The sequence below is a fragment of the Petromyzon marinus genome, unplaced genomic scaffold (assembly GCF_048934315.1).
Source record: "Petromyzon marinus isolate PM22_M1 ecotype Great Lakes invasive population unplaced genomic scaffold, UKy_Petmar_22M1.pri1.0 PM_G_Scaffold_39, whole genome shotgun sequence".
NCBI lineage: Eukaryota > Metazoa > Chordata > Hyperoartia > Petromyzontiformes > Petromyzontidae > Petromyzon > Petromyzon marinus.
Genome location: NW_027422972.1, coordinates 1,770,222 through 1,788,458, shown reverse-complemented (window position 1 = coordinate 1,788,458; position 18,237 = coordinate 1,770,222).

Sequence of the window (18,237 nt, the reverse complement as noted above, 5' to 3'; positions counted from 1 at the left end):
AGAGACCCATAGACTACTCACACAGAGACCCATAGACTCACGCAGAGACCCATAGACTACTCACACAGAGACCCATAGACTCATCACACAGAGACCCATAGACTACTCACAGAAACCCATAGACTACTCACACAGAGTCCCATAGACTCACACTAAGACCCATAGACTACTCACACAGACACCCATAGACTACTCACACAGAGACCCATAGACTACTCACACAGACTCCCATAGACTACTCACACAGAGACCCATAGACTACTCACACAGAGACCCATAGACTCATCACACAGAGACCCATAGACTCACACAGATATCCATAGACTACTCACACAGAGACCCATAGACTCATCACACATAGACCCATAGACTACACACACAGAAACCCATAGACTACTCACACAGAGATCCATAGACTCACACAGACACCCATAGACTACTCACACAGAGATCCATAGTCTCATCACACAGTGATCCATAGACTACTCACACAGAGACCCATAGACTATTCACAAAGAGACCCATAGACTCGTCACACAGAGACCCATAGACTACTCACACAGAAACCCACAGACTCACACAGAGACCCATAGACTACTCACACAGAGACCCACAGACTCACACAGAGACCCATAGACTACTCACACAGAGACCCATAGACTCACGCAGAGACCCATAGACTACTCACACAGAGACCCATAGACTCATCACACAGAGACCCATAGACTACTCACAGAAACCCATAGACTACTCACACAGAGTCCCATAGACTCACACAGACACCCATAGACTACTCACACAGAGACCCATAGACTCATCACACAGAGACCCATAGACTACTCACACAGAGACCCATAGACTACTCACACAGAGACCCATAGACTCATCACACAGAGACCCATAGACTACTCACACAGACACCCATAGACTACTCACACAGAGACCCATAGACTCATCACACAGAGACCCATAGACTACTCACACAGACACCCATAGACTACTCACACAGACACCCATAGACTACTCACACAGAGACCCATAGACTCATCACACAGACACCCATAGACTACTCACACAGTGACCCATAGACTCACACAGAGACCCATAGACTCATCACACAGACACCCAAAAACTACTCACACAGAGACCGATAGACTCACACAGAGACCCATAGACTACTCACACAAAGACCCATAGACTACTCACACAGAGACCCATAGACTACTCACACAGACACCCATAGACTACTCACACAGACACCCATAGACTACTCACACAGAGACCCATAGACTCATCACACAGACACCCATAGACTACTCACACAGAGACCCATAGACTCACACAGAGACCCATAGACTCATCACACAGACACCCAAAAACTACTCACACAGAGACCCATAGACTCACACAGAGACCCATAGACTACTCACACAGAGACCCATAGACTACTCACACAGACACCCATAGACTACTCACACAGAGACCCATAGACTACTCACATAGAGACCGATAGACTCATCACACAGAGACCCATAGACTCACACTAAGACCCATAGACTACTCACACAGACACCCATAGACTACTCACACAGAGACCCATAGACTACTCACACAGACTCCCATAGACTACTCACACAGAGACCCATAGACTACTCACACAGAGACCCATAGACTCATCACACAGAGACCCATAGACTCACACAGATATCCATAGACTACTCACACAGAGCCCCATAGACTCACACAGACACCCATAGACTACTCACACAGAGACCCATAGACTCATCACACATAGACCCATAGACTACTCACACAGAAACCCATAGACTACTCACACAGAGACCCATAGACTCATCACACAGAGACCCATAGCCTACTCACACAGACACCTATAGACTACTCACACAGAGACCCCTAGACTCGCACAGAGACCCATAGACTCATCACACAGACACCCAAAGACTACTCACACAGAGACCCATAGACTCACACAGAGACCCATAGACTACTCACACAGAGACCCATAGACTACTCACACAGAGAACCATAGACTCATCACACAGAGACCCATAGACTACTCACCCATACACCTATAGACTACTCACACAAAGACCCATAGACTCATCACACAAAGACCCATAGACTACTCACACAAAGACCCATAGACTGCTCACACAGACACCCATAGACTACTCACACAGACACCCAAAGTCTACTCACACAGAGACCCATAGACTCATCACACAGACACCCATAGACTACTCACACAGAGACCCATAGACTCACACAGAGACCCATAGACTCATCACACAGACACCCAAAAACTACTCACACAGAGACCCATAGACTCACACAGAGACCCATAAACTACTCACACAGAGACCCATAGACTACTCACACAGACACCCATAGACTACTCACACAGAGACCCATAGACTACTCACATAGAGACCGATAGACTCATCACACAGAGACCCATAGACTCACACTAAGACCCATAGACTACTCACACAGACACCCATCGACTACTCACACAGAGACCCATAGACTACTCACACAGACTCCCATAGACTACTCACACAGAGACCCATAGACTACTCACACAGAGACCCATAGACTCATCACACAGAGACCCATAGACTCACACAGATATCCATAGACTACTCACACAGAGCCCCATAGACTCACACAGACACCCATAGACTACTCACACAGAGACCCATAGACTCATCACACATAGACCCATAGACTACTCACACAGAAACCCATAGACTACTCACACAGAGATCCATAGACTCACACAGACACCCATAGACTACTCACACAGAGATCCATAGACTATTCACAAAGAGACCCATAGACTCGTGACACAGAGACCCATAGACTACTCACACAGAAACCCACAGACTCACACAGAGACCCATAGACTACTCACACAGAGACCCATAGACTCATCACACAGAGACTCATAGACTACTCACACAGACACCCATAGACTACTCACACAGAGACCCATAGACTCACACTGAGACCCATAGACTACTCACACAGAGACCCATAGACTCACACTGAGACCCATAGACTACTCACACAGACACCCATAGACTACTCACACAGACACCCATAGACTACTCACACAGAGAACCATAGACTCACACAGAGACCCATAGACTCATCACACCGAGACCCATAGACTACTCACACAGAGACCCATAGACTCACCACACAGAGACTCATAGACTACTCACAAAGAGACCCATAGACTCATCACACAGAGAACCATAGACTACTCACACAGAGACCCACAGACTCACACAGAGACCCATAGACTACTCACACAGAGACCCATAGACTCACGCAGAGACCCATAGACTACTCACACAGAGACCCATAGACTCATCACACAGAGACCCATAGACTACTCACAGAAACCCATAGACTACTCACACAGAGTCCCATAGACTCACACTAAGACCCATAGACTACTCACACAGACACCCATAGACTACTCACACAGAGACCCATAGACTACTCACACAGACTCCCATAGACTACTCACACAGAGACCCATAGACTACTCACACAGAGACCCATAGACTCATCACACAAAGACCCATAGACTCACACAGATATCCATAGACTACTCACACAGAGCCCCATAGACTCACACAGACACCCATAGACTACTCACACAGAGACCCATAGACTCATCACACATAGACCCATAGACTACTCACACAGAAACCCATAGACTACTCACACAGAGATCCATAGACTCACACAGACACCCATAGACTACTCACACAGAGATCCATAGACTCATCACACAGTGATCCATAGACTACTCCCACAGAGACCCATAGACTATTCACAAAGAGACCCATAGACTCGTCACACAGAGACCCATAGACTACTCATACAGAAACCCACAGACTCACACAGAGACCCATAGACTACTCACACAGAGACCCATAGACTCATCACACAGAGACTCATAGACTACTCACACAGACACCCATAGACTACTCACAAAGAGACCCATAGACTACTCTCACAGAGACCCATAGACTCATCACACAAAGACCCATAGACTCACACTGAGACCCATAGACTACTCACACAGACACCCATAGACTACTCACACAGACACCCATAGACTACTCACACAGAGAACCATAGACTCACACAGAGACCCATAGACTCATCACACCGAGACCCATAGACTACTCACACAGAGACCCATAGACTCACCACACAGAGACTCATAGACTACTCACAAAGAGACCCATAGACGCATCACACAGAGACCCATAGACTACTCACACAGAGACCCACAGACTCACACAGAGACCCATAGACTACTCACACAGAGACCCATAGACTCACGCAGAGACCCATAGACTACTCACACAGAGACCCATAGACTCATCACACAGAGACCCATAGACTACTCACAGAAACCCATAGACTACTCACACAGAGTCCCATAGACTCACACAGACACCCATAGACTACTCACACAGAGACCCATAGACTCATCACACAGAGACCCATAGACTACTCACACAGAGACCCATAGACTACTCACACAGAGACCCATAGACTCATCACACAGAGACCCATAGACTACTCACACAGACACCCATAGACTACTCACACAGAGACCCATAGACTCATCACACAGAGACCCATAGACTACTCACACAGACACCCATAGACTACTCACACAGACACCCATAGACTACTCACACAGAGACCCATAGACTCATCACACAGAGACTCATAGACTACTCACACAGACACCCATAGACTACTCACACAGAGACCCATAGACTACTCTCACAGAGACCCATAGACTCATCACACAAAGACCCATAGACTCACACTGAGACCCATAGACTACTCACACAGACACCCATAGACTACTCACACAGACACCCATAGACTACTCACACAGAGAACCATAGACTCACACAGAGACCCATAGACTCATCACACCGAGACCCATAGACTACTCACACAGAGACCCATAGACTCACCACACAGAGACTCATAGACTACTCACAAAGAGACCCATAGACTCATCACACAGAGAAGCATAGACTACTCACACAGAGACCCACAGACTCACACAGAGACCCATAGACTACTCACACAGAGACCCATAGACTCACGCAGAGACCCATGGACTACTCACACAGAGACCCATAGACTCATCACACAGAGACCCATAGACTACTCACAGAAACCCATAGACTACTCACACAGAGTCCCATAGACTCACACTAAGACCCATAGACTACTCACACAGACACCCATAGACTACTCACACAGAGACCCATAGACTACTCACACAGACTCCCATAGACTACTTACACAGAGACCCATAGACTACTCACACAGAGACCCATAGACTCATCACACAGAGACCCATAGACTCACACAGATATCCATAGACTACTCACACAGAGCCCCATAGACTCACACAGACACCCATAGACTACTCACACAGAGACCCATAGACTCATCACACATAGACCCATAGACTACTCACACAGAAACCCATAGACTACTCACACAGAGATCCATAGACTCACACAGACACCCATAGACTACTCACACAGAGATCCATAGACTCATCACACAGTGATCCATAGACTACTCCCACAGAGACCCATAGACTATTCACAAAGAGACCCATAGACTCGTCACACAGAGACCCATAGACTACTCACACAGAAACCCACAGACTCACACAGAGACCCATAGACTACTCACACAGAGACCCATAGACTCATCACACAGAGACTCATAGACTACTCACACAGACACCCATAGACTACTCACAAAGAGACCCATAGACTACTCTCACAGAGACCCATAGACTCATCACACAAAGACCCATAGACTCACACTGAGACCCATAGACTACTCACACAGACACCCATAGACTACTCACACAGACACCCATAGACTACTCACACAGAGAACCATAGACTCACACAGAGACCCATAGACTCATCACACCGAGACCCATAGACTACTCACACAGAGACCCATAGACTCACCACACAGAGACTCATAGACTACTCACAAAGAGACCCATAGACTCATCACACAGAGACCCATAGACTACTCACACAGAGACCCACAGACTCACACAGAGACCCATAGACTACTCACACAGAGACCCATAGACTCACGCAGAGACCCATAGACTACTCACACAGAGACCCATAGACTCATCACACAGAGACCCATAGACTACTCACAGAAACCCATAGACTACTCACACAGAGTCCCATAGACTCACACAGACACCCATAGACTACTCACACAGAGACCCATAGACTCATCACACAGAGACCCATAGACTACTCACACAGAGACCCATAGACTACTCACACAGAGACCCATAGACTCATCACACAGAGACCCATAGACTACTCACACAGACACCCATAGACTACTCACACAGAGACCCATAGACTCATCACACAGAGACCCATAGACTACTCACACAGACACCCATAGACTACTCACACAGACACCCATAGACTACTCACACAGAGACCCATAGACTCATCACACAGACACCCATAGACTACTCACACAGTGACCCATAGACTCACACAGAGACCCATAGACTCATCACACAGACACCCAAAAACTACTCACACAGAGACCGATAGACTCACACAGAGACCCATAGACTACTCACACAGACACCCATAGACTACTCACACAGAGACCCATAGACTCACCACACAGAGACTCATAGACTACTCACAAAGAGACCCATAGACTCATCACACAGAGAACCATAGACTACTCACACAGAGACCCACAGACTCACACAGAGACCCATAGACTACTCACACAGAGACCCATAGACTCATCACACAGAGACCCATAGACTACTCACACAGAGACCCATAGACTACTCACACAGAGACCCATAGACTCATCACACAGAGACCCATAGACTACTCACACAGACACCCATAGACTACTCACACAGAGACCCATAGACTCATCACACAGAGACCCATAGACTACTCACACAGACACCCATAGACTACTCACACAGACACCCATAGACTACTCACACAGAGACCCATAGACTCATCACACAGAGACTCATAGACTACTCACACAGACACCCATAGACTACTCACACAGAGACCCATAGACTACTCTCACAGAGACCCATAGACTCATCACACAAAGACCCATAGACTCACACTGAGACCCATAGACTACTCACACAGACACCCATAGACTACTCACACAGACACCCATAGACTACTCACACAGAGAACCATAGACTCACACAGAGACCCATAGACTCATCACACCGAGACCCATAGACTACTCACACAGAGACCCATAGACTCACCACACAGAGACTCATAGACTACTCACAAAGAGACCCATAGACTCATCACACAGAGAACCATAGACTACTCACACAGAGACCCACAGACTCACACAGAGACCCATAGACTACTCACACAGAGACCCATAGACTCACGCAGAGACCCATAGACTACTCACACAGAGACCCATAGACTCATCACACAGAGACCCATAGACTACTCACAGAAACCCATAGACTACTCACACAGAGTCCCATAGACTCACACTAAGACCCATAGACTACTCACACAGACACCCATAGACTACTCACACAGAGACCCATAGACTACTCACACAGACTCCCATAGACTACTTACACAGAGACCCATAGACTACTCACACAGAGACCCATAGACTCATCACACAGAGACCCATAGACTCACACAGATATCCATAGACTACTCACACAGAGCCCCATAGACTCACACAGACACCCATAGACTACTCACACAGAGACCCATAGACTCATCACACATAGACCCATAGACTACTCACACAGAAACCCATAGACTACTCACACAGAGATCCATAGACTCACACAGACACCCATAGACTACTCACACAGAGATCCATAGACTCATCACACAGTGATCCATAGACTACTCCCACAGAGACCCATAGACTATTCACAAAGAGACCCATAGACTCGTCACACAGAGACCCATAGACTACTCACACAGAAACCCACAGACTCACACAGAGACCCATAGACTACTCACACAGAGACCCATAGACTCATCACACAGAGACTCATAGACTACTCACACAGACACCCATAGACTACTCACAAAGAGACCCATAGACTACTCTCACAGAGACCCATAGACTCATCACACAAAGACCCATAGACTCACACTGAGACCCATAGACTACTCACACAGACACCCATAGACTACTCACACAGACACCCATAGACTACTCACACAGAGAACCATAGACTCACACAGAGACCCATAGACTCATCACACCGAGACCCATAGACTACTCACACAGAGACCCATAGACTCACCACACAGAGACTCATAGACTACTCACAAAGAGACCCATAGACTCATCACACAGAGACCCATAGACTACTCACACAGAGACCCACAGACTCACACAGAGACCCATAGACTACTCACACAGAGACCCATAGACTCACGCAGAGACCCATAGACTACTCACACAGAGACCCATAGACTCATCACACAGAGACCCATAGACTACTCACAGAAACCCATAGACTACTCACACAGAGTCCCATAGACTCACACAGACACCCATAGACTACTCACACAGAGACCCATAGACTCATCACACAGAGACCCATAGACTACTCACACAGAGACCCATAGACTACTCACACAGAGACCCATAGACTCATCACACAGAGACCCATAGACTACTCACACAGACACCCATAGACTACTCACACAGAGACCCATAGACTCATCACACAGAGACCCATAGACTACTCACACAGACACCCATAGACTACTCACACAGACACCCATAGACTACTCACACAGAGACCCATAGACTCATCACACAGACACCCATAGACTACTCACACAGTGACCCATAGACTCACACAGAGACCCATAGACTCATCACACAGACACCCAAAAACTACTCACACAGAGACCGATAGACTCACACAGAGACCCATAGACTACTCACACAGACACCCATAGACTAGTCACACAGAGACCCATAGACTCACCACACAGAGACTCATAGACTACTCACAAAGAGACCCATAGACTCATCACACAGAGAACCATAGACTACTCACACAGAGACCCACAGACTCACACAGAGACCCATAGACTACTCACACAGAGACCCATAGACTCACGCAGAGACCCATAGACTACTCACACAGAGACCCATAGACTCATCACACAGAGACCCATAGACTACTCACAGAAACCCATAGACTACTCACACAGAGTCCCATAGACTCACACTAAGACCCATAGACTACTCACACAGACACCCATAGACTACTCACACAGAGACCCATAGACTACTCACACAGACTCCCATAGACTACTTACACAGAGACCCATAGACTACTCACACAGAGACCCATAGACTCATCACACAGAGACCCATAGACTCACACAGATATCCATAGACTACTCACACAGAGCCCCATAGACTCACACAGACACCCATAGACTACTCACACAGAGACCCATAGACTCATCACACATAGACCCATAGACTACTCACACAGAAACCCATAGACTACTCACACAGAGATCCATAGACTCACACAGACACCCATAGACTACTCACACAGAGATCCATAGACTCATCACACAGTGATCCATAGACTACTCCCACAGAGACCCATAGACTATTCACAAAGAGACCCATAGACTCGTCACACAGAGACCCATAGACTACTCACACAGAAACCCACAGACTCACACAGAGACCCATAGACTACTCACACAGAGACCCATAGACTCATCACACAGAGACTCATAGACTACTCACACAGACACCCATAGACTACTCACAAAGAGACCCATAGACTACTCTCACAGAGACCCATAGACTCATCACACAAAGACCCATAGACTCACACTGAGACCCATAGACTACTCACACAGACACCCATAGACTACTCACACAGACACCCATAGACTACTCACACAGAGAACCATAGACTCACACAGAGACCCATAGACTCATCACACCGAGACCCATAGACTACTCACACAGAGACCCATAGACTCACCACACAGAGACTCATAGACTACTCACAAAGAGACCCATAGACTCATCACACAGAGACCCATAGACTACTCACACAGAGACCCACAGACTCACACAGAGACCCATAGACTACTCACACAGAGACCCATAGACTCACGCAGAGACCCATAGACTACTCACACAGAGACCCATAGACTCATCACACAGAGACCCATAGACTACTCACAGAAACCCATAGACTACTCACACAGAGTCCCATAGACTCACACAGACACCCATAGACTACTCACACAGAGACCCATAGACTACTCACACAGAGACCCATAGACTCATCACACAGAGACCCATAGACTACTCACACAGACACCCATAGACTACTCACACAGAGACCCATAGACTCATCACACAGAGACCCATAGACTACTCACACAGACACCCATAGACTACTCACACAGACACCCATGGACTACTCACACAGAGACCCATAGACTCATCACACAGACACCCATAGACTACTCACACAGTGACCCATAGACTCACACAGAGACCCATAGACTCATCACACAGACACCCAAAAACTACTCACACAGAGACCGATAGACTCACACAGAGACCCATAGACTACTCACACAAAGACCCATAGACTACTCACACAGAGACCCATAGACTACTCACACAGACACCCATAGACTACTCACACAGACACCCATAGACTACTCACACAGAGACCCATAGACTCATCACACAGACACCCATAGACTACTCACACAGAGACCCATAGACTCACACAGAGACCCATAGACTCATCACACAGACACCCAAAAACTACTCACACAGAGACCCATAGACTCACACAGAGACCCATAGACTACTCACACAGAGACCCATAGACTACTCACACAGACACCCATAGACTACTCACACAGAGACCCATAGACTACTCACATAGAGACCGATAGACTCATCGCACAGAGACCCATAGACTCACACTAAGACCCATAGACTACTCACACAGACACCCATAGACTACTCACACAGAGACCCATAGACTACTCACACAGACTCCCATAGACTACTCACACAGAGACCCATAAACTACTCACACAGAAACCCATAGACTCGTCACACAGAGACCCATAGACTCACACAGATATCCATAGACTACTCACACAGAGCCCCATAGACTCACACAGACACCCATAGACTACTCACACAGAGACCCATAGACTCATCACACATAGACCCATAGACTACTCACACAGAAACCCATAGACTACTCACACAGAGATCCATAGACTCACACAGACACCCATAGACTACTCACACAGAGATCCATAGACTCATCACACAGTGATCCATAGACTACTCACACAGAGACCCATAGACTATTCACAATGAGACCCATAGACTCGTCACACAGAGACCCATAGACTACTCACACAGAAACCCACAGACTCAAACAGAGACCCATAGACTACTCACACAGAGACCCATAGACTCATCACACAGAGACCCATAGACTACTCACACAGACACCCATAGACTACTCACACAGAGACCCATAGACTCATCACACAGAGACCCATAGCCTACTCACACAGACACCTATAGACTACTCACACACGAGACCCCTAGACTCACACAGAGACCCATAGACTCATCACACAGACACCCAAAGACTACTCACACAGAGAAGCATAGACTCACACAGAGACCCATAGACTACTGACACAGAGACCCATAGACTACTCACACAGAGAACCATAGACTCATCACACAGAGACCCATAGACTACTCACCCATACACCTATAGACTACTCACACAAAGACCCATAGACTCATCACACAGAGACCCATAGACTACTCACACAAAGACCCATAGACTGCTCACACAGACACCCATAGACTACTCACACAGACACCCAAAGTCTACTCACACAGAGACCCATAGACTCATCACACATACACCCATAGACTACTCACACAGAGACCCATAGACTCACACAGAGACCCATAGACTCATCACACAGACACCCAAAAACTACTCACACAGAGACCCATAGACTCACACAGAGACCCATAGACTACTCACACAGAGACCCATAGACTACTCACACAGACACCCATAGACTACTCACACAGAGACCCACAGACTCACACAGAGACCCATAGACTACTCACACAGAGACCCATAGACTCACGCAGAGACCCATAGACTACTCACACAGAGACCCATAGACTCATCACACAGAGACCCATAGACTACTCACAGAAACCCATAGACTACTCACACAGAGTCCCATAGACTCACACTAAGACCCATAGACTACTCACACAGACACCCATAGACTACTCACACAGAGACCCATAGACTACTCACACAGACTCCCATAGACTACTTACACAGAGACCCATAGACTACTCACACAGAGACCCATAGACTCATCACACAGAGACCCATAGACTCACACAGATATCCATAGACTACTCACACAGAGCCCCATAGGCTCACACAGACACCCATAGACTACTCACACAGAGACCCATAGACTCATCACACATAGACCCATAGACTACTCACACAGAAACCCATAGACTACTCACACAGAGATCCATAGACTCACACAGACACCCATAGACTACTCACACAGAGATCCATAGACTCATCACACAGTGATCCATAGACTACTCCCACAGAGACCCATAGACTATTCACAAAGAGACCCATAGACTCGTCACACAGAGACCCATAGACTACTCACACAGAAACCCACAGACTCACACAGAGACCCATAGACTACTCACACAGAGACCCATAGACTCATCACACAGAGACTCATAGACTACTCACACAGACACCCATAGACTACTCACAAAGAGACCCATAGACTACTCTCACAGAGACCCATAGACTCATCACACAAAGACCCATAGACTCACACTGAGACCCATAGACTACTCACACAGACACCCATAGACTACTCACACAGACACCCATAGACTACTCACACAGACACCCATAGACTACTCACACAGAGAACCATAGACTCACACAGAGACCCATAGACTCATCACACCGAGACCCATAGACTACTCACACAGAGACCCATAGACTCACCACACAGAGACTCATAGACTACTCACAAAGAGACCCATAGACTCATCACACAGAGACCCATAGACTACTCACACAGAGACCCACAGACTCACACAGAGACCCATAGACTACTCACACAGAGACCCATAGACTCACGCAGAGACCCATGGACTACTCACACAGAGACCCATAGACTCATCACACAGAGACCCATAGACTACTCACAGAAACCCATAGACTACTCACACAGAGTCCCATAGACTCACACAGACACCCATAGACTACTCACACAGAGACCCATAGACTACTCACACAGAGACCCGTAGACTCATCACACAGAGACCCATAGACTACTCACACAGACACCCATAGACTACTCACACAGAGACCCATAGACTCATCACACAGAGACCCATAGACTACTCACACAGACACCCATAGACTACTCACACAGACACCCATAGACTACTCACACAGAGACCCATAGACTCATCACACAGACACCCATAGACTACTCACACAGTGACCCATAGACTCACACAGAGACCCATAGACTCATCACACAGACACCCAAAAACTACTCACACAGAGACCGATAGACTCACACAGAGACCCATAGACTACTCACACAGACACCCATAGACTACTCACACAGAGACCCATAGACTCACCACACAGAGACTCATAGACTACTCACAAAGAGACCCATAGACTCATCACACAGAGAACCATAGACTACTCACACAGAGACCCACAGACTCACACAGAGACCCATAGACTACTCACACAGAGACCCATAGACTCACGCAGAGACCCATAGACTACTCACACAGAGACCCATAGACTCATCACACAGAGACCCATAGACTACTCACAGAAACCCATAGACTACTCACACAGAGTCCCATAGACTCACACTAAGACCCATAGACTACTCACACAGACACCCATAGACTACTCACACAGAGACCCATAGACTACTCACACAGACTCCCATAGACTACTTACACAGAGACCCATAGACTACTCACACAGAGACCCATAGACTCATCACACAGAGACCCATAGACTCACACAGATATCCATAGACTACTCACACAGAGCCCCATAGACTCACACAGACACCCATAGACTACTCACACAGAGACCCATAGACTCATCACACATAGACCCATAGACTACTCACACAGAAACCCATAGACTACTCACACAGAGATCCATAGACTCACACAGACACCCATAGACTACTCACACAGAGATCCATAGACTCATCACACAGTGATCCATAGACTACTCCCACAGAGACCCATAGACTATTCACAAAGAGACCCATAGACTCGTCACACAGAGACCCATAGACTACTCACACAGAAACCCACAGACTCACACAGAGACCCATAGACTACTCACACAGAGACCCATAGACTCATCACACAGAGACTCATAGACTACTCACACAGACACCCATAGACTACTCACAAAGAGACCCATAGACTACTCTCACAGAGACCCATAGACTCATCACACAAAGACCCATAGACTCACACTGAGACCCATAGACTACTCACACAGACACCCATAGACTACTCACACAGACACCCATAGACTACTCACACAGAGAACCATAGACTCACACAGAGACCCATAGACTCATCACACCGAGACCCATAGACTACTCACACAGAGACCCATAGACTCACCACACAGAGACTCATAGACTACTCACAAAGAGACCCATAGACTCATCACACAGAGACCCATAGACTACTCACACAGAGACCCACAGACTCACACAGAGACCCATAGACTACTCACACAGAGACCCATAGACTCACGCAGAGACCCATAGACTACTCACACAGAGACCCATAGACTCATCACACAGAGACCCATAGACTACTCACAGAAACCCATAGACTACTCACACAGAGTCCCATAGACTCACACAGACACCCATAGACTACTCACACAGAGACCCATAGACTCATCACACAGAGACCCATAGACTACTCACACAGAGACCCATAGACTACTCACACAGAGACCCATAGACTCATCACACAGAGACCCATAGACTACTCACACAGACACCCATAGACTACTCACACAGAGACCCATAGACTCATCACACAGAGACCCATAGACTACTCACACAGACACCCATAGACTACTCACACAGACACCCATACACTACTCACACAGAGACCCATAGACTCATCACACAGACACCCATAGACTACTCACACAGTGACCCATAGACTCACACAGAGACCCATAGACTCATCACACAGACACCCAAAAACTACTCACACAGAGACCGATAGACTCACACAGAGACCCATAGACTACTCACACAAAGACCCATAGACTACTCACACAGAGACCCATAGACTACTCACACAGACACCCATAGACTACTCACACAGACACCCATAGACTACTCACACAGAGACCCATAGACTCATCACACAGACACCCATAGACTACTCACACAGAGACCCATAGACTCACACAGAGACCCATAGACTCATCACACAGACACCCAAAAACTACTCACACAGAGACCCATAGACTCACACAGAGACCCATAGACTACTCACACAGAGACCCATAGACTACTCACACAGACACCCATAGACTACTCACACAGAGACCCATAGACTACTCACATAGAGACCGATAGACTCATCGCACAGAGACCCATAGACTCACACTAAGACCCATAGACTACTCACACAGACACCCATAGACTACTCACACAGAGACCCATAGACTACTCACACAGACTCCCATAGACTACTCACACAGAGACCCATAGACTACTCACACAGAGACCCATAGACTCATCACACAGAGACCCATAGACTCACACAGATATCCATAGACTACTCACACAGAGCCCCATAGACTCACACAGACACCCATAGACTACTCACACAGAGACCCATAGACTCATCACACATAGACCCATAGACTACTCACACAGAAACCCATAGACTACTCACACAGAGATCCATAGACTCACACAGACACCCATAGACTACTCACACAGAGATCCATAGACTCATCACACAGTGATCCATAGACTACTCACACAGAGACCCATAGACTATTCACAATGAGACCCATAGACTCGTCACACAGAGACCCATAGACTACTCACACAGAAACCCACAGACTCAAACAGAGACCCATAGACTACTCACACAGAGACCCATAGACTCATCACACAGAGACCCATAGACTACTCACACAGACACCCATAGACTACTCACACAGAGACCCATAGACTCATCACACAGAGACCCATAGCCTACTCACACAGACACCTATAGACTACTCACACACGAGACCCCTAGACTCACACAGAGACCCATAGACTCATCACACAGACACCCAAAGACTACTCACACAGAGAAGCATAGACTCACACAGAGACCCATAGACTACTGACACAGAGACCCATAGACTACTCACACAGAGAACCATAGACTCATCACACAGAGACCCATAGACTACTCACCCATACACCTATAGACTACTCACACAAAGACCCATAGACTCATCACACAGAGACCCATAGACTACTCACACAAAGACCCATAGACTGCTCACACAGACACCCATAGACTACTCACACAGACACCCAAAGTCTACTCACACAGAGACCCATAGACTCATCACACAGACACCCATAGACTACTCACACAGAGACCCATAGACTCACACAGAGACCCATAGACTCATCACACAGACACCCAAAAACTACTCACACAGAGACCCATAGACTCACACAGAGACCCATAGACTACTCACACAGAGACCCATAGACTACTCACACAGACACCCATAGACTACTCACACAGAGACCCATAGACTACTCACATAGAGACCGATAGACTCATCACACAGAGACCCATAGACTCACACTAAGACCCATAGACTACTCACACAGACACCCATAGACTACTCACACAGAGACCCATAGACTACTCACACAGACTCCCATAGACTACTCACACAGAGACCCATAGACTACTCACACAGAGACCCATAGACTCATCACACAGAGACCCATAGACTCACACAGATATCCATAGACTACTCACACAGAGCCCCATAGACTCACACAGACACCCATAGACTACTCACACAGAGACCCATAGACTCATCACACATAGACCCATAGACTACTCACACAGAAACCCATAGACTACTCACACAGAGATCCATAGACTCACACAGACACCCATAGACTACTCACACAGAGATCCATAGACTATTCACAAAGAGACCCATAGACTCGTCACACAGAGACCCATAGACTACTCACACAGAAACCCACAGACTCACACAGAGACCCATAGACTACTCACACAGAGACCCATAGACTCATCACACAGAGACTCATAGACTACTCACACAGACACCCATAGACTACTCACACAGAGACCCATAGACTACTCTCACAGAGACTCATAGACTCATCACACAAAGACCCATAGACTCACACTGAGACCCATAGACTACTCACACAGACACCCATAGACTACTCACACAGACACCCATAGACTACTCACACAGAGAACCATAGACTCACACAGAGACCCATAGACTCATCACACCGAGACCCATAGACTACTCACACAGAGACCCATAGACTCACCACACAGAGACTCATAGACTACTCACAAAGAGACCCATAGACTCATCACACAGAGACCCATAGACTACTCACACAGAGACCCACAGACTCACACAGAGACCCATAGACTACTCACACAGAGACCCATAGACTCACGCAGAGACCCATAGACTACTCACACAGAGACCCATAGACTCATCACACAGAGACCCATAGACTACTCACAGAAACCCATAGACTACTCACACAGAGTCCCATAGACTCACACAGACACCCATAGACTACTCACACAGAGACCCATAGACTCATCACACAGAGACCCATAGTCTACTCACACAGACACCCATAGACTACTCACACAGAG